The sequence below is a fragment of the Rutidosis leptorrhynchoides genome, chromosome 9 (assembly GCF_046630445.1).
Source record: "Rutidosis leptorrhynchoides isolate AG116_Rl617_1_P2 chromosome 9, CSIRO_AGI_Rlap_v1, whole genome shotgun sequence".
Taxonomy (NCBI): Eukaryota; Viridiplantae; Streptophyta; class Magnoliopsida; order Asterales; family Asteraceae; genus Rutidosis; species Rutidosis leptorrhynchoides.
Genome location: NC_092341.1, coordinates 281,585,664 through 281,609,840, shown reverse-complemented (window position 1 = coordinate 281,609,840; position 24,177 = coordinate 281,585,664).

The following is a 24,177-nucleotide window of genomic DNA, read 5'->3' as shown; positions in this document are numbered from 1 at the left end:
CTTTGTGTTGATGTTTTTAAGCATGTTTTTCTCAGGTACTTGAGGTTAGCTTCCGCTGTGTACTAGTCGTGCTGTAGACACCCGCTGCTTAGAGTTGTCATCGCATGAACTACTTTATCCTGCATTCATACTTTACTACTTTTGAACTAAGACTTGTAACGACCATTGTGGTCACATACACTTATTATTTGCTTCTACTTAGTGAATCATGCTTTTGAAATGTAAAACATTTAATGTCGGTTATGACATCACCTTTTTATCGTGAATGCAACATCTTTAATTACAGCATATAGTACTTAACCTTGTAATGATCCTGTTGTTGATGATTCGTACACGATGGTTTTGTACGGGGCATCACATTTGGTATCAAAGCATTGGTTGTAGGGAATTAGGTTGCATTAGTGAGTCTAAGACCGACCCGAGTAGGATTCACTAATAGGACTAATCTACAACTTGCTAGTTTACCTGTTTCTGCTGAACTTACTGCATGCTGCTGCTTACTTTTACTGCTATATGCCGTATGCTACTACATGATTTCACTACTGCATGATATTACTTGTTTTCGATTGCATGCTACTTCTGTACGATTCTTTATTATTGCCATGCTACTTATTGTTATACATGATTTAAACTGTTGGCCTAATACGTGCTTGCTTATGACTTACTGACATGGAAAATTTATTTTTCCTTGTTCAGATGTCGGATGTACCACCTGCTAGCGTTTTGGGCAGTTCAGACTCAGACTCCACCACACCACCTGCTACTGTTGCTGATACACCGGTTCCGTTACCCACTAGTGATCCCGGCGCTTCGTCTTCCGGAGCGAGTAGTAGTGCGCCAGCACCTGTGACTACTTCTGACCCTACGGAGATTCCAGCTCCGTCTGCTCCCGGACCCTCGGGGTCACAGCCCCGCATCGGTGGGATTGAGATTCCCGCGGAGTTCGGGGAAGGGCCGTTTCGTAACCACATGTGCACGCCTTGCCGACGCACTCCCGACGGACGTTTAGTGCCAATTCTGCCAGGCAGACACAGACAGATGTTGGCCGCCTTCGGACTGCCAGTTGAGCCACCCGTGTCGCCACCACATGATTCAGACAATGGGTCTTCCACTGATGCTCCATCAGATGACACCTCTTTGGATGACTCCAGTGATGATGAGGATCCCGCTGACGTACCTATTCAGGCACCCTCCACCCCGCCGAAGAAGCGGTACCGCCCTGATGGCACCGTTATTCCAGGGGTGAATGGAGGTCGTGCTTTCACTGACGCTTTTGGTCGGCGTCGGAGGGTTACTGCCCGTAAGCGGCTTGTGCCGTACCCTGCCAACCCACAGATACGTAAGGTTCCCTGTTACGTATTGACTATTCCTGGAACCATACCGCCTAGATTTTGATATGGACCATTCCCATCTAGGGACGTACCATCTACATCCGGAGCTGGACCATCTACTTCAGTACCACCCGCACCACCGGCACCACCTGCACCACCCGCACCACCTACCCCACCATCTCCCTCTAACGAGGAACTGAGGCGGGAGATTGAGACTCTCCGAGCTCGGGTCACTGAGCTTGAGGACCAGCTGTCCCAGGTTTTGGACATCCTACACCCACCTTCACCGTAGGACTTTTGTATTTAGATTTCGTTATGTAATCTAGTTGTAGTTTATTGTATTACTCATGTATTGTACGGACTTATTCAGATGTATGAAACTTATTATTATTAATGAATGGAACTTTGCGTTATTTAATTCTTGTACGATGTTCTATTTACATTGTTGTACGATGATTCTGTGGTATTTGTACCTAGATGCATTATTTAATAACATGTGATGTTTTGATTCCATGTTGGTCACTATATACTGTATTATTACTACTTGCATACTGGATTTTGACTTGAGTCAAAAATTTTGTTTAGAATATCATGGCTAACGGAAGATCCACACCTACCGCCGCCCAGAATGAGGACATGATCAACGAACGGGTCGCTGCAGCCCTAGCAGAAAGAAATCTCAAAGCTCCACCGCCACCACCACCGGTTATTCCACCCGTTCGAAATGGGTGTACATACAAGGAATTCCAGAGCTGCAAACCGCATAACTTCAGCAGCACCGAGGGACTAGTTGGTCTCACCAGATGGTTCGAGAAACTTGAATCAGTATTCCGAGTTAGCAACTGTTCGGAGGACAATAAGACCAAGTTTGCATCTTGCACACTATCTGACAGCGCACTAACGTGGTGGAACACGTTAGCTCAAGCGAAAGGTATCGATGAGGCGTATGCTACGCCATGGGAGGAATTCAAGGCTGCTATGATTGATGATTATTGTCCGAGAACCGAAATCCAGAAGATGGAAATCGAATTTATGCAGTTAAAGGCCGTAGGGAATGACCTTAACAGTTACAATCGTAGGTTTTTGTAGTTAGCACTGATGTGTCCGACCATGGTCACCCCCGAATTCAAGCGCATGGAGAAATACTTCTCGGGACTCCCTAAGTCCATCAAACGAAACGTCACCTCATCCAAACCACCGAATGTTCCCGAAGCAATGCGCATGGCGCATACTCTCATGAATCAGATTCTTATTGATGAGCCGAAGAAGGCTAAGTTTGAGGCTGGTAGTAGCGAAAAGAGGAAATGGGACAACAACCACAACAACCACAACAACCACAACAACAACAACAACAGGGGGAGAAACTACGATCAAACCCCCGCCAAGAGGCACAACAACGGTGGAAACCCTAATCCCAACAACAACACCAACTCCAACCCGAACTACAAGGAAACCCTACCTCAATGCAAGAGGTGTTACAAACACCACACTGGGTATTGCAATGTTGTTTGTGATAAATGCCAACGGGCTGGGCATATCGGAAAAGACTACAAGGTCACCACTTTGAATGGGAAGCCGAATCCCACAGGGCCGAAGAAGTGCTACGAATGTGGGCAGACGGTCCATTTCAGAAACGCGTGCCCAAACAAGCGAAAAGATGGAGGACCACCCCGAGGTAGAGCCTTCAATGTTAATGCAAGGGATGCACGCGATAACCCCGACTTGGTGACAGGTATATTCACAATCAACAATCTTTTAGCTTCTGTCTTGTTTGATACTAGTGCGGATAGAAGTTATGTATGTAGACATTTTTGCGATAAGATTAATTGGTCATTAGTCCCGTTAAAAGAGAGTATGCTTGTCGAGGTCGCCAATGGAAAACTTGAAAAGGTTGACCACATTAGTCGAGGAGCTATTATCAACATAGCTGGTGCAGATTTCGAAATTGACTTGATACCTATCAAACTAGGAAGTTTTGACGTGATCGTTGGTATGGATTGGTTGAGCAAGATAAAGGCCGATATTATCTGTGGAGATAAAGCACTTCACATTCCATAAGAAGATGGCGAACCACTGGTTATCTATGGAGAAAGATGTACCTCGAAGCTGAACCTCATTAGTTGCGTGAAAGCGCAAAAGATCATGAAGAAGGGACGTTTTGCTGTCCTAGCACATGTGAAAGCGGTAGAAACTGAGGTGAAGAGCGTGAACGACGTTCGAATTGTGAACGAATTTTCCGATGTCTTCCCAGAGGAATTGCCTGGATTGCCGCCGCAGAGAGCAGTAGAGTTTCAGATTGATTTAGTGCCAGGAGCTGCACCTGTAGCTCGCGCACCTTATAGACTCGAACCTTCCGAGATGCAAGAATTATAGAGTCAACTACAAGAACTACTTGATCGTGGATTTATCCAACCAAGTTTCTCACCTTGGGGTGCACCTGTGTTGTTTGTGAAGAAGAAGGATGGATCCTTCTGTATGTGTATCGACTACCGTGAGCTCAACAAATTGAAAATCAAGAATCAGTATCCTCTTCCACGAATTGACGATCTTTTTGACCAACTACAAGGATCGAGTGTCTACTCAAAGATCGATTTGCGATCCGGTTATCACCAGTTGAGGGTGAAGGAAAGTGACGTGATGAAAACTGCATTCAGAAAACGCTATGGTCATTATGAGTTTCTTGTGATGCCATTCGGTTGACAAATGCACCTGCCGTGTTCATGGACCTCATGAATCGTGTCTGCAAGCCGTACTTGGATAAGTTTGTTATCGTCTTCCTAGATGATATCCTCATCTACTCAAAGAGCGAAGAAGAACATGAGCAACACCTCCGATTAGTGCTTGAACTCTTAAGACAAGAGCAACTTTACGCCAAATTCTCCAAGTGTGAATTTTGGTTGAAGGAAGTTCAATTTCTGGGTCATGTTGTGAGCGATCAGGGTATCAAAGTTCATCCCACCAAGATTGAAGCCATCAGCAAGTGGGAGACCCCCACTACTCCTACTCATATTCGCCAATTCCTAGGTCTCGCCGGTTATTACCGAAGGTTTATCGAAGGATTTTCTCTGATTGCGCGTCCTTTGACCGCGCTGACTCACAAAGGGAAGAAGTTCATTTGGGAACCCGCACACGAATCAGCATTCCAAACTTTGAAGAAGAAGTTAACCACCGTACCTATCCTATCACTTCCTGAAGGCAGTGACGACTTTGTTGTTTTTTATGATGCATCAAAGAGTGGTTTTGGTTGTGTACTGATGCAACGATCAAAATTTATTGCCTATGCCTCCCGCCAATTGAAGATTCACGAGCAGAACTACACTACAAACGATCTTGAACTTGGAGCCGTTGTCTTTGCACTCAAATTGTGGAGACATTATTTGTATGGAACTAAGAGCACTATCTTCACCGATCACAAGAGTCTCCAGCACATCTTCGACCAGAAGCAACTGAATATGAGACAGCGTCGATGGATTGAGACGCTCAACAACTACGATTGTGAACTCCGTTATCACCCGGGCAAGGCCAATGTTGTAGCTGACGCTTTAAGCCGAAAGGAGAGGATGGCACCTCTTCGTATTAGGGCTCTGAACATCACCATCCATTCGAACCTCAACAACCAGATCAGAGTAGCCCAAGTTGAGGCCCTCAAGGAGGAGAATATATCTCACGAACATTTGAACATACTTGTCTCTCAATTCGAGGTTAGGGAGTCTGGACTCCGATGTTATGCCGGAAGAATTTGGGTACCTCTCTATGGAGATCTACGGAACCTGATACTTGATGAAGCACACAAATCGAGATATTCGATTCATCCTGGAGCGGGCAAAATGTACCACGACCTTAAAGAACAGTATTGGTGGCTGAATCTTAGGAAGGACGTTGCGACTTATGTTGGTAAGTGTTTGACTTGCTCGAAGGTTAAATCCGAGCATCAGAGACCTTCTGGTTTACTTCAACAACCAGAAATCCCACAATGGAAGTGGGAAAGGATAACAATGGACTTCATCACCAAGCTACCAAAGACGGTGGACGGATACGATACCATCTGGGTTATTGTTGACCGCCTCACCAAATCTGCACACTTTCTAGCGATGAAGGAAACTGATACAATGGAAAGACTTGCTCAATTATACATTAAGGAGGTTGTATCTCGTCATGGTGTACCTTTATCGATCATCTCTGATCGCGATCCCCGTTTTGCTTCTAGATTTTGGCGTTCTTTGCAAGAAGCCATGGGAACTCGTCTTGACATGAGTACTGCTTATCATCCTCAGACTGACGGGCAAAGTGAACGAATGATTCAGACGTTGGAAGACATGTTGCGTGCACGTGTCATTGATTTTGGAAAGGCCTAGGAAAGGCATTTGCCACTAGCCGAATTTTCGTACAACAACAGTTATCACTCGAGCATTAATGTCGCACCTTTTGAAGCATTGTATAGCCGCAAGTGCCGATCTCCTATTTGTTGGGCCGAAGTAGGCGAAAAGCAAATCACCGGACCCGAGGTAGTCCACGAAACCACGGAGAAGATTGCTCAGATTCAAGCTAGACTTAAGACTGCCCGTGATCGTCAGAAGAGTTATGCCGATCTTAAACGTAAAGACTTTGAATTCAACGTTGGTGATCACGTAATGTTAAAAGTTGCACCTTGGAAAGGTGTGATTCGTTTTGGAAAACGTGGAAAGTTAAACCCACGATACATTGGTCCTTTTGAAATCTTGGAACGTGTTGGACCCGTTGCATACCGTTTGGATCTACCAGCACAATTAAGCTCAGTTCATCCTACCTTCCATGTGTCAAACTTGAAGAAGTGTCTTGCTGCACCTGAACTTATCATACCACTTGAGGAACTTACGATTGACGACAAACTCCACTTCGTGGAAGAGCCTGTTGAGATTATGGATCGTGAGATCAAAACTTTGAAACGCAACAAGATTCCGATCGTCCGAGTGCGATGGAATGCCAAACGAGGACCTGAGTTTACTTGGGAGCGAGAGGATCAAATGATGCGGAAGTATCCTCACCTTTTCCTGACTCCTCCATCTACCTCAGCTTAAATTTCGGGACGAAATTTTCTTTAACAGGTGGGTAATGTAACGACCCTGGAATTTCCAACGTTAATTTATTAATAATTATTATTATTAATACGTGTGATTAAACGAATGTATGTTATTACATTTACATGTTACCATGATTGCCCGTACTTGACTTTTAAGTGCCCGAAACGTCTTTGTGACACCCGGAACTTTCACGAATAATATTTTCAAGTATTATTTACATTCATGATTAAATTTATTAATCATTTTAATTAACTAAGACTATTAGTTAGTTACTTGGGCTTTAATTGGCTTAACTTGTTATTAATTGTACTTGGGCTTTATTAGTGTTATGGACTCTTGAACTTGGGCTTCCAAGCCCACCCTACTTATTAATGGACTTAGTAGCCCATGTCTTGCACTTGTAAGTATCAATTTAAGATGGAACTAGTTAGTTATTACATTGGAATCTAGTTAACTCTTAATCCCCATGCAACTACATCTTTTATCCACACCTTTTGAACTTTAACATACAAGAAACCAAAAAATACTTGCCTTCCCCTTTTTTGAGCTGATGGCCGTGAGCCTAGAGTGGCTTTAAGGGCATTTTGTTTTCAAATTTTCATTACTACTTACTCACAAATCCTCTCATTCTCACACACACTCAAGTTACTTGCATTTTTCTCTCAAACCTTTTCTCTCATTTATCTCTCAATTGTAAGCAACAAGACTTCTTCTTCTCTTCTTTTTTTTTACAAAAACCGAAATCTTAAGGCATCTATCATCATCAATTGTTGTATGATACTTATTCATGTTTGTTACTAGATTACTTGTTGTTGTTTACTTAATATTTACTAAGAATCAAACTCTATAGTTTGATCCTTCATAACAACTTGTTCTTACAAGACATACAAGAACTAAACTTACTAGTTTATGTTCTTCACTTGTTGTTTCAAAAGATTTAGAGTTCATGTGTTACAAATCATACTTGTGAATCATGTTTGTAAACTTTAAAGTTTACATTCTTAAAGATCAAATTTTGGTTTGAATCTTTAAAGTATGAAACTCATGAACTTATTTACTTGTTTATTTAGTTACTTGCACTTTTAATTTTATGTTTGTTGGTTATTATTGGTCAAGTGTTACTAGTTAACCTTGATCTCATTAATCTTGAACTAAAGGTTAACTTTGAAAGTTCAAGAACACACAAATAAGTTTTCTTTAAAAATAACTTTGTATACTTATGCTTGATCTAGACTTTTGGGTCTTGGATCTTCAAGAACTAACTAAGAACTATGTTCTACATTTTAAGATCTTGATTTCATAAGTTCATTTTCAAGTTTGTAACTTATTATTAGTCTTATAGTTCATGTAAGTGTCAAACCTAAGACTTTGATGTAACTTTGGTTCATCAAACTACATGTAACTCTTAAGTGAGTTGTGCTTCATGTCTTAGACTTGCACTAGGGTTATGATGGTCAAGACTTGGTTAAGATGATGTAGATACATCAATGAGTTGTACACTTGAAGCTATATGCATCAAGGATGAGAACCATGATGAACATCAAGCACCAAGACCACCGGAACACACTTAAACTTACTGTTTCTGTCCAAAACCTACTGACCTGCTATTTCTGTAACATACCAGTAGACCTGGGCTGTTCTAACCATGATTTTCAAATATATCTTTTCGAGTAGATAACTTTTCATATAGGACTCGTCTTAATCCGAGTTACGGTTTAGGATTTATGGCCCTCCGATCGTCACTAGGTCCTTTTAACGTTGTGCAGAAATTTCTGACCTACTCGCACTTAGACCGTCGCCACGGTCAAAAGAAGACGAGTTTGATTCTGGAATTTTTACCACACTTAAGGGACTCATAGACGGAGCCATGACCACTGGTCTCACCTTAATTCAGTAAGGGTAGAGGCCGTGGTGACTGACTGAAATCAGCCTTTGTTTTAAACTACTTTCATGAACGAAACCTACTTTACCCCTTTTGTTAGATGATGAATGATGATGACCCTTAAGACCTTATTTACATACTTTTAAACCTATTAATATGATTTACTGACTTAGTACTATTTGCCTTAGGTTGAGGACCTTCGGACCGATTACTTGCACACCTTTTCCGAACCGACTTTACGACTACATTATCATTGTGAGTTATAGCATTCCCTTTTTACTTTAACTTATTTTGGGAACTGAGAATACATGCAGATTTTACATTTTACATACTAGGCACGAGTACTTAAACTTATATATGTGTGAGTTATACAACGGCATAAACATTCCCTTTAGCTCGGTAACGTTTAGTCATTGGTTTTTGAACCGGTGAACGCGAATCTTAGATATGGATCCATAGGGTTTGACATCCCCACTCGGGCTAGTATCGCTAGCATTTAACGAGTGTTTAATACTTCGTAAACATACGCACTTGTCAAGTGTACTTTCAGGGGGTATAAACGTTAAGTTAGTTACCAAGTGCCCACGGTTAACATATACTTTATCATACTGTTTTGAAACGCTCTTTGTAGCACTGAAATCTCGTGGCCTACCTTACATACTCTTATACTTAAACTATATCTCACCAACCTTTGTGTTGACGTTTTTAAGCATGTTTTTCTCAGGTGCTTGAGGTTAGCTTCCGCTGTGTACTAGTCGTGCTGTAGACACCCGCTGCTTAGAGTTGTCATCGCATGAACTACTTTATCCTGCATTCATACTTTACTACTTTTGAACTAAGACTTGTAACGACCATTGTGGTCACATACACTTATTATTTGCTTCTACTTAGTGAAGCATGCTTTTGAAATGTAAAACATTTAATGTCGGTTATGACATCACCTTTTTATTGTGAATGTAACATCTTTAATTACAGCATATAGTACTTAACCTTGTAATGATCCTGTTGTTGATGATTCGTACACGATGGTTTTGTACGGGGCATCACATATGAGCTTGTCGTGGGAAGAGTTTAGAAAGGAATTCGTTAAGGAATACCAGACTCAAGCCGACCTTAATAGAGTCTGGGATGAGTTGCGCAATTTGTGACACGGTTCGATGAACCTGGTTACTCTTAAGTCTACCTTCTTGTCAAAGACTCGTTTTTGTCCGGAGTATGTTGGTGATGATCAAATGTTGATGCAAGATTTCTATCGTACCTTAAGCGATGAGTTGAAAGGTAAGATTAGTCGGGGAATGGCTAAGTCTTTTGAAGAGTTGTTTGAGCTGGCTCGGGGTTTCGAACCGGAGGTCCCGAAAAGAAGTGATTTCTCTTTCTCTAAGAGAAAATTTGAAGGTTCAAGTCATTCGAACTTTTCAAACAAAAAGAACAAGAAGGGTTCCGAAAGTGTCGGTAGTGTGAAGAAGAGTACTACCGGGGGTTTTTCTTATACGTGCTACAATTGTGGACAAAAGGGTCGTATGGCTCGTGACTATCTGAACCCATCCTCCACAACCCTACTCACATGTTTTAATTGTCAAAAGCAAGGACACCGAAAGTCGGAGTTCCCCGATTTGTAGGGTGATCAATTTAAGAAGCTAGAGAAAGCGGCGAGCACAGTTATGGGTCTTAATTACTTGTGACCAATGATGAAGCCAAACAATCCAATGAAGTTGTCTCAGGTACTTTCATGGTTAACTCTAATCCGGCAAGGATACTATTTGATAGTGGTGCAAATTTATCGTTTGTGTCTCCGAGATTCGTGCCTAAGCTTAATAAACCGGTAGGTAAGTTAAGTCATCCGGTAGAATTCAAAATAGCGGATAGTAAGACGGTGCTAGGGGTTGATGTATGTAAAGATTGTAATGTTGTGTTTGGAGCTGAAACCTTTAAAATCGATCTTATCCCGATGACTTTGGGTGAGTTTGATATCGTGGTTGGTATGGATTGGCTAGACCGTTATAGAGCCGATATTGCATGCCATGAGAAGTTCATTCCTGTGAAGACCCCAAGTGGAGGAGAGTTAATTATTCATGGTGATAGGCGTAGGAGACTTATGCACTTATGCACGGGCACGTCGTTTCCTTAGTAGTGGTGGCATGGCTTTTCTTGTCCATGTAGTTGATACTCATGAAGAGCCACCATCCATTCGTGAAATTATGGTAGTTAATGAATTCGAAGACGTTTTTCCGAACGAGTTACTGGGTGTTCCGATGGAAAGACAAGTTGAATTTTGCATCGAGTTGGTTTCGGGGGCTACTCCCATTGCTAAAACTCCTTATCGTTTAGCACCAACGGAAATACAAGAGTTGTTGAATCAAACCCAAGAGTTGCTTGAAAAGGGTTTAATCTGACCGAGTGCTTCGCCATGGGGTGCTTCGGTTTTGTTCGTAAAGAAGAAAGATGGTAGTATGCGGATGTGCATCGATTATCGGGAGTTGAACAAAGTGACGATTAAGAATCGTTATTCATTGCCTCGAATTGACAATTTATTTGATAAACTCCAAGGCGCAACATATTTCTCTAAAATTGACTTACGGTCCGGCTATCATCAAATGCGGGTCCGTGAGGAAGACATTGAGAAAACGGCCTTTCGAACTCGTTACGGGCATTTTGAATTTGTAGTTATGCCTTTCGGCCTTACGAATGAACCGACGACATTCATGGATCTTATGAACTGAGTGTGCCAACCAATGTTGGACAAGTCAGTAATTGTGTTTATTGACAACATACTTGTCTATTCTAAGAGTATGAAGGAACATGAACACCGTTTGCGCGAAGTGTTGAAGACGTTACAGAAGGAGAAGTTGTATGCTAAATTCTCCAAGTGTGAATTTTGGCTAAGGGAATGAAATTCCTTGGCCATAATGTGAACAAAGAAGGCATTCAAGTAGATCCGGGGAAGATAGAGACGGTAAAGAGTTGGGGACAACCGACTATGCCTACGGAAATTCGAAGTTTTCTCAGATTGGTCGGTTATTATCGTCGGTTTATCCAAGACTTCTCAAAAATTGCTTCTCCATTGACGAAGTTGACAAGGAAGAACGCGAGATTTAATTGGGAAAATGAGCAAGAGATCGCTTTCCAATTGTTGAAAAAGAAATTGTGTCAAGCTCCGGTGTTAGTATTGTCGGAAGGAATAGAAGATATGACGGTTTATTGTGATGCCTCGTTAAATGGGATCGGGTGTGTTCTAATGCAACGGGGTAATGTCATCGCTTATGCCTCTCGACAATTGAAGGAACACGAAAAGAGGTATCCGACTCATGATCTTGAATTGGTGGCGGTGGTTCATGCATTGAAGATTTGGCGCCACTACTTGTATGGTGTCAAGTGTACAATTTATTCGGACCACAAGAGTTTGAAACATCTCTTTGACCAACGAGATTTGAATTATCGTAACGTAGATGGATCGATGTGGTAAAAGATTACGATTGCGAGATACTTTACCATCCGAGTAAGGCGAATGTGGTCGCGGATGCATTGAGTCAAAAAAGTCAACATCCGGCGATACGAGTAGGATCGTTATGCATGACTATTACTAATGACTTTCTTGTAAAGCTGGGTGAAATACAAATTGATGCTTTTGTTAACAACAAGCATGAAGAACGAATCATGGGGCAAACGGAGTCTATTACCTAAGGCCTGCATGGTTTGTTGTCCGTTCAAGGAAGAGTGTGGGTGCCTAAAATGGGAGATTACTGACAAGTGCTACTTGATGAAGCACATAAGTCAAAGTATTCCATCCATCCGGGTGCGACGAAGATGTACCTTGATTTGAAGAAAGAGTATTGGTGGCCCGGCATGAAACGTGATGCTGTTAAGTATGTTGAACAATGCGTTACGTGTTTGCAAGTTAAGGCCGAGCACCAAAAGCCGTATGGTATGTTACAACCGTTAGAAGTCCCGAAATGGAAGTGGGGGCACATTACCATGGATTTCATTACAAAGTTACCGAATACAACGAGGGCTCAATTTGATACGATTTGGGTGATAATTGATCGGTTGACGAAAAGTGCATTGTTTCTTCCTATCCTGGAGACGATATCGTTGGAGGCTTTGTCTAAATTGTTCATCAAGGAGGTGATATCAAGGCATGGGATTCCTATATCTATTGTTTCAGATCGAGATACTCCTTTCACATCTCGATTTTGGAATAAGTTTCATGAAGATATGGGTACACAATTGAAGATGAGCACGGCGTATCATCCTCAAATGAACGGTCAAACCAAGCGTATGAATTAAACGTTGAAGGATATTTTACGGGCGTGTGTTATTGATTTCGGTGGTAGTTGGGATGAAAACTTGCCTTTGGTGGAATTCTCGTACAACAATAGTTATCATGCTAGTATTAGAATGCCACTATATGAGATGCTTTATGGGTGAAGGTGTCGAACTCCTATTTGTTAGGGTGAAGTGGAACAAAGGGAAATCGGGAGTGCCGATTTAGTTTTAGAGACGAATAGTAAGATTGAGATGATTCGGGCTCGACTTAAGGCGGCGCAAGATAGGCAAAAATCTTATGCCGATAAACAAAGGCGACCGATTGAGTTCCAAGAAGGTGACATGGTGATGCTTAAGGTTTCGCCGTGGAAGGGTGTTATTCGGTTTCGAAAACGAGGAAAATTAGCTCCTCGGTTTATTGGGCCTTTCAAAAATTTTGGCTCGTGTTGGTGAGGTTGCGTACAGACTAGAGTTACCCGAAGAGCTTACGGGAAACCATAACACATTTCATGTTTCCCATCTCCGTAAGTGTCTTGCGGATGACTCGACTTGGGTTTCATTAGATGAAATTGCTCTAAACAACAAGCTAGAATATGTTGAAGAACCGATAGCCATCCTTGATGAAAGGGTCAAGTTGTTGCGTAATAAAGAAGTGAGAACATATAAAGTGCAATGGCGATATAGAAAGGGTTCGAAGTTTACATGGGAACCCGAAGAGTTCGTTTTGGTGTATCTTTCGGCATGTCATGCGGCTTGGATCGCGAGGACGCGCTCCGATTCTGTAGTGACCCGAATTTTTCCATGTTTATATATATTAATTGAGATTGATATTTACATGATTAAATGTTTCCAACATGTTAAGCAATTAAACTTGTTAAGACTTGATTAATTGAAATATGTTTCATATAGACAATTGACCACCCAAGTTGACCGGTGATTCACGAACGTTAAAACTTGTAAAAACTATATGATGACATATATATGGATATATATATAGTTAACATGATACTATGATAAGTAAACATATCATTAAGTATATTAACAATGAACTACATATGTAAAAACAAGACTACTAACTTAATGATTTTTAAACGAGACATATATGTAACGATTATCGTTGTAAAGACATTTAATGTATATATATCATATTAAGAGATATTCATACATGATAATATCATGATAATATAATAATTTAAAATCTCATTTGATATTATAAACATTGGGTTAACAACATTTAACAAGATCGTTAACCTAAAGGTTTCAAAACAACACTTACATGTAACGATTAACGATGACTTAACGACTCAGTTAAAATGTATATACATGTAGTTTTTTAATATGTATTCATACACTTTTTAAAGACTTCAAGACACTTATCAAGATACTTTTACTTAACAAAAATGCTTACAATTACATTCTCGTTTAGTTTCATCAACAATTCTACTCGTATGCACCCGTATTAGTACTCGTACAATACACAGCTTTTAGATGTATGTACTATTAGTATATACACTCCAATGATCAGCTATTAGCAGCCCATGTGAGTCACCTAACACATGTAGGAACCATCATTTGGCAACTAGCATGAAATATCTCATAAAATTTCAAAAATATGAGTAATCATTCATGACTTATTTACATGAAAACAAAATTACATATCCTTTATATCTAATCCATACACCAACGATCAAAAACACCTACAAACACTTTCATTCTTCAATTTTCTTCATCTAATTGATCTCTCTCAAGTTCTATCTTCAAGTTCTAAGTGTTCTTCATAAATTCCAAAAGTTCTAGTTTCATAAAATCAAGAATACTTTCAAGTTTGCTAGCTCACTTCCAATCTTGTAAGGTGATCATCCAACCTCAAGAAATCTTTGTTTCTTATAGTAGGTTATCATTCTAATACAAGGTAATAATCATATTCAAACTTTGGTTCAATTTCTATAACTATAACAATCTTATTTAAAGTGATGATCTTACTTGAACTTGTTTTCGTGTCATGATTCTGCTTCAAGAACTTCGAGCCATCCAAGGATCCGTTGAAGCTAGATCCATTTTTCTCTTTTCCAGTAGGTTTATCCAAGGAACTTAAGGTAGTAATGATGTTCATAACATCATTCGATTCATACATAAAAAGCTATCATATTCGAAGTGGTAAACTAGTAATCACTAGAACATAGTTTAGTTAATTCTAAACTTGTTCGCAAATAAAATTAATCCTTCTAAATACACTTTTAAAATCAACTATACACATGATCTATATCTATATGATATGCTAACTTAATGATTTAAAACCCGGAAACATGATAAACATCATAAAACCGGATTTACGTCGTCGTAGTTACAACCGGGGGCTGTTTTGGGTTAGTTAATTAAAAACTATGATAAACTTTGATTTAAAAGTTGTTATTCTGGGAAAATGATTTTTATTATGAACGTGAAATTATATCCAAAAAGTATGGTTAAACTCAAAGTGGAAGTATGTTTTCTAAAATGGTCATCTAGACGTCGTTCTTTCGACTGAAATGACTACCTTTACAAAAATGAATTGTAACTTATTTTTCCAACCATAAACCTATACTTTTTCTGTTTAGATTCATAAAATATAGTTCAATATGAAACCATAGCAATTTGATTCACTAAAAACGGATTTAAAATGAAGAAGTTATGGGTAAAACAAGATTGGATAATTTTTCTCATTTTAGCTACGTGAAAATTGGTAACAAATCTATTCCAACCATAACTTAATCAACTTGTATTGTATATTATGTAATCTTGAGATACCATAGACACGTATACAATGTTTCGACCTATCATGTCGACACATCTATATATATTTCGGAACAACTATAGACACTCTATATGTGAATGTTGGAGTTAGCTATACAGGGTTGAGGTTGATTCCAAAATATATATAGTTTGAGTTGTGATCAATACTGAGATACGTATACACTGGGTCGTGGATTGATTCAAGATAATATTTATCGATTTATTTCTGTACATCTAACTGTGGACAACTAGTTGTAGGTTACTAACGAGGACATCTGACTTAATAAACTTAAAACATCAAAATATATTAAAAGTGTTGTAAATATATTTTGAACATACTTTGATATATATGTATATATTGTTATAGGTTCGTGAATCAACCACTGGCCAAGTCTTACTTCCCAACGAAGTAAAAATCTATGAAAGTGAGTTATAGTCCCACTTTTAAAATCTAATATTTTTGGGATGAGAATACATGCAGGTTTTATAAATGATTTACAAAATAGACACAAGTACGTGAAACTACATTCTATGGTTGAATTATCGAAATCGAATATGCCCCTTTTTATTAAGTCTGGTAATCTAAGAATTAGGGAACAGACACCCTAATTGACGCGAATCCTAAAGATAGATCTATTAGGCCTAACAAACCCCATCCAAAGTACCGGATGCTTTAGTACTTCAAAATTTATATCATATCCGAAGGGTGTCCCGGAATGATGGGGATATTCTTATATATGCATCTTGTTAATGTCGGTTACCAGATGTTCACCATATGAATGATTTTTATCTCTATGTATGGGATGTGTATTGAAATATGAAATCTTGTGGTCTATTATTATGATTTGATATATATAGGTTAAACCTATAACTCACCAACATTTTTCTTGACGTTTTAAGCATGTTTATTCTCAGGTGATTATTAAGAGCTTCCGCTGTCGCATACTTAAATAAGGACGAGATTTGGAGTCCATGCTTGTATGATATTGTGTAAAAACTGCATTCAAGAAACTTATTTTGTTGTAACATATTTGTATTGTAAACCATTATGTAATGGTCGTGTGTAAACAGGATATTTTAGATTATCATTATTTGATAATCTACGTAAAGCTTTTTAAACCTTTATTGATGAAATAAAGGTTATGGTTTGTTTTAAAATGAATGCAGTCTTTGAAAAACGTCTCATATAGAGGCCAAAACCTCGCAACGAAATCAATTAATATGGAACGTTTTTAATCAATAAGAACGGGACATTTCAGTTGGTATCCGAGCGTTGGTCTTAGAGAACCAGAATTTTGCATTAGTGTGTCTTATCGAGTTTGTTAGGATGCATCAGTGAGTCTGGACTTCGACCGTGTTTACTTGAAAAATGATTGCATAACAAATTTTGTTGGAAACTATATATTTTTAACATGTGCATATTATGTGATATATTAATCTCTTAACGCGTTTGATATTATGTGATAGATGTCTACCTCTAGAACAAGTCCCATTGACTCACCTAATAATAATGAAGAGTCAAATGTAAATTGGAATGATTCGTGGACTGATTCACAAGTTCCCGAAGAGGAACCGGAGGAAGAGTCGGAACCGGAAGAAGAATCGGAACCGGAAGAAGAATCGGAACTGGATGAAGAAATAGAACCGGTGGGGGAAATAATAAAACGGTTAAGTAAAAGAAAATCCTCAACCAACCGACCAAGGTTAATTATGGTCAATGGTATTTCCGCCAAGGAAGCAAAATATTGGGAGGATTACCAATTCTCCGATGAATCGGATTCCGACGAGAATTCCGATGATGTTATAGAAATTACCCCAACTGAATTTAAAAAGGCAAAAGAAAATAATAAGGGAAAGGGCATAAAAATAGAGAAATCTAATTCCAACCCCGATGAACTTTATATGTATCGTCAACCCCCGAAGCCCTTAAGTTGTAACAATGACCCGGGAACCTCTAAACCACCAGGTTTTTAAACCAATATGGAAAAAGATGGCTTGTATTAGGGGAACATCATATATCCCTAGAAACTTGGCAAAACAAACCAAAACCGAAGAAAAAGAAACGAGCGAGACGGAATAAGATAGTTGTATTCGTGTGGTGTAATATATGTAATATAGTGTGCTTATGCTTTATGATATATGTAAAAATTGCTTGCATTAATAAGTATTTTTTTTATGAATCTAACTCTTATCTATTTTACAGTATAAAAACACAAAATGGATAGACAACCCAATATTTTAAGAGACCTACCCAGAGACATGATTGATGAAATCTTGTCTAGAGTCGGTCAGAATTCTTCGGCACAACTATTTACGGCGAAATCAGTTTGTAAGACATTCGAAGAACGTTCCAAGAATGTCTTGGTTTATAAGAGACTTTCATTTGAAAGATGGGGGATATCACATTGGGAAATCCATAAGTTACGATGTGTTTACTTTGACGCATATATTGTGAGGAACCCAAATGCTATTTTACGCAACGGGTTAAGAAATTATTTTGACTCAATATATCCGAATATAGGACTTCGTGATTTAGAAAAAAGCGGCTAACATGCAACATAAAGAAGCATGTTATGCTTACGGGTTAGTAATGTTCGCTTCTCACCAAAGTGAGAACAAGAACATCGGGCTACAACTATTAAACAAAACGTTCCCACAAGTGACGGAGTCAGTAATTGGGGTAAGAAATGAGGTTTTTAGGTTATTACGAGACTGTTGGTCATTACGTAACCCTCGTCCCTTTGACGGCGTTACAACACGCTGTCTTATCAACGGCCATAACGGTTATGTTCCACAAGACCAAGGATGGGAAGTAGTCCTAGTAAAACCAGAATGCATGACTTGTTTCTGGAAGTATGAATTACGTGTCTTTATTGCCTTTGCTGAACGACTTGTGTACTAGCTAGAATTATCTTCACAACTATCTTGTATCAAAGTTATTGTGTGCTATATTTCATGCTTTATGTAAAATAAGCGGTATTGTAAGTTTGTAAAATATTATATAAAAGTTTGAACGCAAAATATTATTATAATCAGTTTTTCATATAAGCTAGAGGGTTACAAACCCAAGGATTTGATATTACCACATACGAAAGACGATTCACAGAATTGTGCCTATTGTGTTCGGGAGCATTCGAAGATGAGGAAGAGAAGATCGACGCGTTTGTGAAAGGATTACCTGAAAGAATCCAAGAAGATATAAGTTCACACGAGCCCGCCTCCATACAACAGGCATGTAGAATGGCTCACAAACTAGTGAACCAGATTGAGGAAAGAATTAAAGAACAGACGGCTGAAGAGGCCAATGTGAAGCAAGTCAAAAGAAAGTGGGAGGAAAACGGTGATAAGAATCACCAATACAACAACAGCAGCAATTACAATAATAATCGCAACAATTATCCCAACAATCGCAACATCAATCGCAACTACAACAAACGGCCCAACAACAACAACAACAATAACAACAGCAACTACAACAATCATCCCAACAACAATAACAATCGCAACAACAACAACAACAACAATCAGAAGCAGCTATGCCAAAGGTGTGAAAAGTATCACTCGGGGTTCTGCACCAAATTTTGCAACAAGTGTAAAAGAAATGGTCATAGCGCGGCGAAGTGTGAGGTCTACGGACCAGGGGTTAACAGAACGAAAGGAACAAATGGTGTCGGAACGAGTAATGGCGGAGCAAGTAGTGTCGGAGCAAGTTATGCCAATGTAGTTTGTTATAAATGTGGAAAATCGGGCCACATTATTAGAAATTGCCCGAACCAGGAGAACACGAATGGACAAGGTCGCGGAAGAGTTTTCAATATTAATGCGGCAGAGGCACGGGAAGACCCGGAGCTTGTTACGAGTACGTTTCTTATTGACAATAAATCTGCTTACGTTTTATTTGATTCGAGTGCGGATAGAAGCTATATGAGTAGAGATTTTTGTGCTAAATTAAGTTGTCCATTGATGCCTTTGGATAGTAAATTTTTACTCGAATTAGCAAATGGTAAATTAATTTCAGCAGATAATATATGTCAGAATCGAGAAATTAAACTGGTTAGCGAAACATTTAAGATTGACTTGATACCAGTAGAGTTAGGGAGTTTTGATGTGATAATCGGTATGGACTGGTTGAAAGAAGTGAAAGCAGAGATCGTTTGTTATAAAAATGCAATTCGCATTGTACGAGAAGAAGGAGAACACTTAATGGTGTACGGAGAAAAGGGAAACATGAAGCTACATCTTATTAGTAATTTGAAGGCACAAAAACTAATAAGAAAAGGTTGCTATGCTGTTCTAGCACACGTCGAGAAAGTACAAACTGAAGAAAAGAGCATCAATGATGTTCCCGTTACAAAAGAATTTCCCGATGTATTTCCGAAAGAATTACCGGGACTACCTCCACATCGATCTGTTGAATTTCAAATAGATCTTGTACCAGGAGCTGCACCAATAGCTCGTGCTCCTTACAGACTCGCACCCAGCAAGATGAAAGAACTGCAAAGCCAATTACAAGAACTTTTAGAGCGTGGTTTCATTCGACCAAGCACATCACCGTAGGGAGCTCCTGTTTTGTTTGTCAAGAAGAAAGATGGTACATTCAGGTTGTGTATCGACTACCGAGAGTTGAACAAACTTACCATCAAGAACCGCTACCCACTACCGAGAATCGATGACTTATTTGATCAACTACAAGGCTCGTCTGTTTATTCAAAGATTGACTTACGTTCCGGGTATCATCAAATGCGGGTGAAAGAAGATGATATTCCAAAGACTGCTTTCAGAACACGTTACGGTCATTACGAGTTTATGGTCATGCCGTTTGGTTTAACTAATGCACCAGCTGTGTTCATGGACCTTATGAACCGAGTGTGTGGACCATACCTTGACAAGTTTGTCATTGTTTTCATTGATGACATACTTATTTACTCAAAGAATGACCAAGAACACGGTGAACATTTGAGAAAGGTGTTAGAAGTATTGAGGAAGGAAGAATTGTATGCTAAGTTTTCAAAGTGTGCATTTTGGTTGGAAGAAGTTCAATTCCTCGGTCACATAGTGAACAAAGAAGGTATCCAGGTGGACCCGGCAAAGATCGAAACCGTTGAAAAGTGGGAAACCCCAAAAACTCCGAAGCATATACGTCAATTTTTAGGATTGGCTGGTTACTACAGAAGATTCATCCAAGATTTCTTCAAAATAGCAAAACCCTTGACTGCATTAACGCATAAAGGGAAGAAATTTGAATGGAAGGATGAACAAGAGAAGGCGTTTCAATTATTGAAGAAAAAGCTAACTACGGCACCTATATTGTCATTGCCTGAAGGGAATGATGATTTTGTGATTTATTGTGACGCATAAAAGCAAGGTCTCGGTTGAGTATTAATGCAACGGACGAAGGTGATTGCTTATGCGTCTAGACAATTGAAGATTCACGAGCAAAATTATACGACGCATGATTTGGAATTAGGCGCAGTTGTTTTTGCATTAAAGACTTGGAGACACTACTTATATGGGGTCAAAAGTATTATATATACCGACCACAAAAGTCTTCAACACATATTTAATCAGAAACAACTGAATATGAGGCAGCGTAGGTGGATTGAATTGTTGAATGATTACGACTTTGAGATTCGTTACCACCCGGGGAAGGCAAATGTGGTAGCCGACGCCTTGAGCAGAAAGGACAGAGAACCCATTCGAGTAAAATCTATGAATATAATGATTCACACTAACCTTACTACTCAAATAAAGGAGGCGCAACAAGGAGTTTTAAAAGAGGGAAATTTAAAGGATGAAATATTGATAATGCTAAAAACGAACATATATTTCATAGCATTATTCCTCAAGAAAGACAAGCTTTTAGTTGCAATTGTTCTATTTAAAAGTGATATTCGTTTAAATAATAAAAGGTGAAGACAAAAGACAGATTCGACGAATTGAAGACGCAAACGACCAAAAAGCTCAAAAGTACAAAACACAATCAAAGAGGTTCCAATTATTGATAAGAAACGTCTCGAAATTACAAGAGTACAAGATTCAAAACACAAAGTACAAAATATAAAATTGTACGCAAGGACGTTCGAAAATCCGGAAACCGGGACCAGAGTCAACTCTCAACGCTCGACGCAACGGACTAAAAATTACAAGTTAACTATGTATATAAATATAATATAATATATAATTAATTATATTAATTATAAATATATTATATTTATAAATAAATCGTCGGCAAGAAAGACTCCAAAGAATGTGAGCTGTATTCTCAAACTCCGCGACTCGCGGAGTTTGAAGGCAAAAATGCCGCGAGTCGCGGAGCCCCAAACTTTGAAACTCCCTATAAAGCCAACCGAATTCTGAGCATTTTTGATCCATCATATATCATTCTCTCTATCTATATACGTAAAATATATATATAATTTATATTTTAATTTTAATTTTAATTTTAATCCTAATAATAAGGGTATGTTAGCGAATGTTGTAAGGGTGTAAGTCGAAATTCTGTCCGTGTAACGCTACGCTATTTTTAATCATTGTAAGTTATGTTAAACCTTTTTAATTTAATGTCTCGTAGCTAAGTTATTATTATGCTTATTTAATCCGAAGTAATCATGATGTTGGGCTAATTACTAAAATTGGGTAATTGGGCTTTGTACCATAATTGGGGTTTGGATAAAAGAACGACACTTGTGGAAATTAGACTATGGGCTATTATTGGGTTTTATATTAACTAAACAATACCTTGTTAATTTAATATACAAACTTATAATTCGACGTATTTATATATAACCACATACGCTTGACTGGGTACAGTGGGCGGGATATCTATAAATACCAATAATTATTCATTTTACCGGATACGGAACTGGATTAATAGTTAATAGACTTGTTGAAATAGGGGTGAATTACATTCAAGGGTAATTGGTGTAATTGTTAACAAAGTAGTAAAACCTTGGTTTACACGCAGTCGATAACCTGGTGTATTCATTAAACAAAGTATTAAAACCTTGTTACAATTCGAATCCCCAATTAGTTGGAATATTTGACTTCGGGAATAAGAATAATTTGACGAAGGCTTTCGCTCTTTATATTTATGACTGATGGACTATTATGGACAAATCCGTATGGACATATTAAATAATCCAGGACAAAGGACAATTAACCCATGGGCTTAAAATCAACACGTCAAACATCATGATTACGGAAGTTTAAATAAGCATAATTCTTTTATTTCATATTTAATTTCCTTTATTTTATATTTAATTGCACTTCTAATTATCGCATTTTTATTGTTATTTTATTTAATTGCACTTTTAATTATCGTACTTTTTAATTATCGCAAGTTTATTTTATCGCATTTTTATTATTCGCAATTTTATTATCGTTATTTACTTTACGCTTTAAATTAAGTCTTGTATTTATTTATTATTTTACATTTGGTTTTAATTGCGACTAAAGTTTTAAAATCGACAAACCGGTCATTAAACGGTAAAAACCCCCCTTTATAATAATAATATTACTTATATATATTTGTATTTTTATAAAAGTAAACTAATATAGCGTTAAGCTTTGTTTAAAAAGATTCTCTGTGGAACGAACCGGACTTACTAAAAACTACACTACTGTACGATTAGGTACACTGCCTATAAGTGTTGTAGCAAGGTTTAAGTATATCCATTCTCTAAATAAATAAATATCTTGTGTAAAATTGTATCGTATTTAATAGTTTTTCCTGTAAAAATATAAGTTATTTTATATACACCTCGCGAAACATCAAGTATTTTTGGCGCCGCTGCCGGGAAACTCTTAAACACCGGAAGCGCAACGCTAATATAATAAAAAAAAACCGAGAAAAAAAAATATTTTTATATATATAAATCTATTTTTAAGATATTTTTAAATTTAAAAAGAAGTTCTATTTTTATTTAAGTTTTTAAATATAAGTTTTTTTTATTATACAAATATTTTGATATAAACATAAATTATAAAACAGAAAATATAAAAACAGAAAATAAAAAATAAATAAATAAAAACGCGTCGAATTTTAAACAAGCTGTCATTTGAATTTCTGAACCCCGCGACTCGCGGGGTTTGCTGCATCAATTACCGCGACTCGCGGAGGGGACCTGACACCGACAGAAACCCTAATTCTGCATTTATTACGGGTAATTATTAATTATTATTATTATTTAACCCTAATTATTATTATTATAATTAGTTTTATTTTAAGTTTTACTTTTATTTATTTTAGTTTTTATTAATATTTTTTTTAATTAGTTTAATTAAATTGTAAAATTAGTAGTTTTATTAAATAAATAATATAAAAATAACATTTTTATAAAAATTGTATTTTTTTACAACTTTTTGTATATTTTTATATTTTGTCCCTTTTTAATCGTTTTAGCGTAATATTTGTATTTTTCGCTCATATTTAGTTTTAAACTTAGTTTTTGCCATAGTTATTTTTACTTCTAGATTTTTAGGCTTTGCCGTAAAATCCCTTAAGTGCTTTTTCTTTAGACTAAGACTTAGGTGCTTTAGAATTTTGCGACGCCTTTTTAAGTTTTAGTTTCTTTTTAAGTTATTTCCATTTGGGATTTAGTTTTCCTGTAAGCTTTAATATTTTTAGACGACTTTTACCTATTTATCAATTATCATTCCAATTAGTAATCTCAATTTGCGATTATAATTTTAAGTTAGTTGTAGTAATAAGGTTAGGTTAGTCAAGTATTTTTAAGTTTTATAAGTTTCTTTTATTTTTCCGTCACCTTTTATTTTTCAACCATTTTTCTTTTTCGACCTTTTTCGACGAACTCTTTTTCTTTCTTATTTCTCGCTATTCTAGTTTTAGGACATAGATTTTTATTCTACT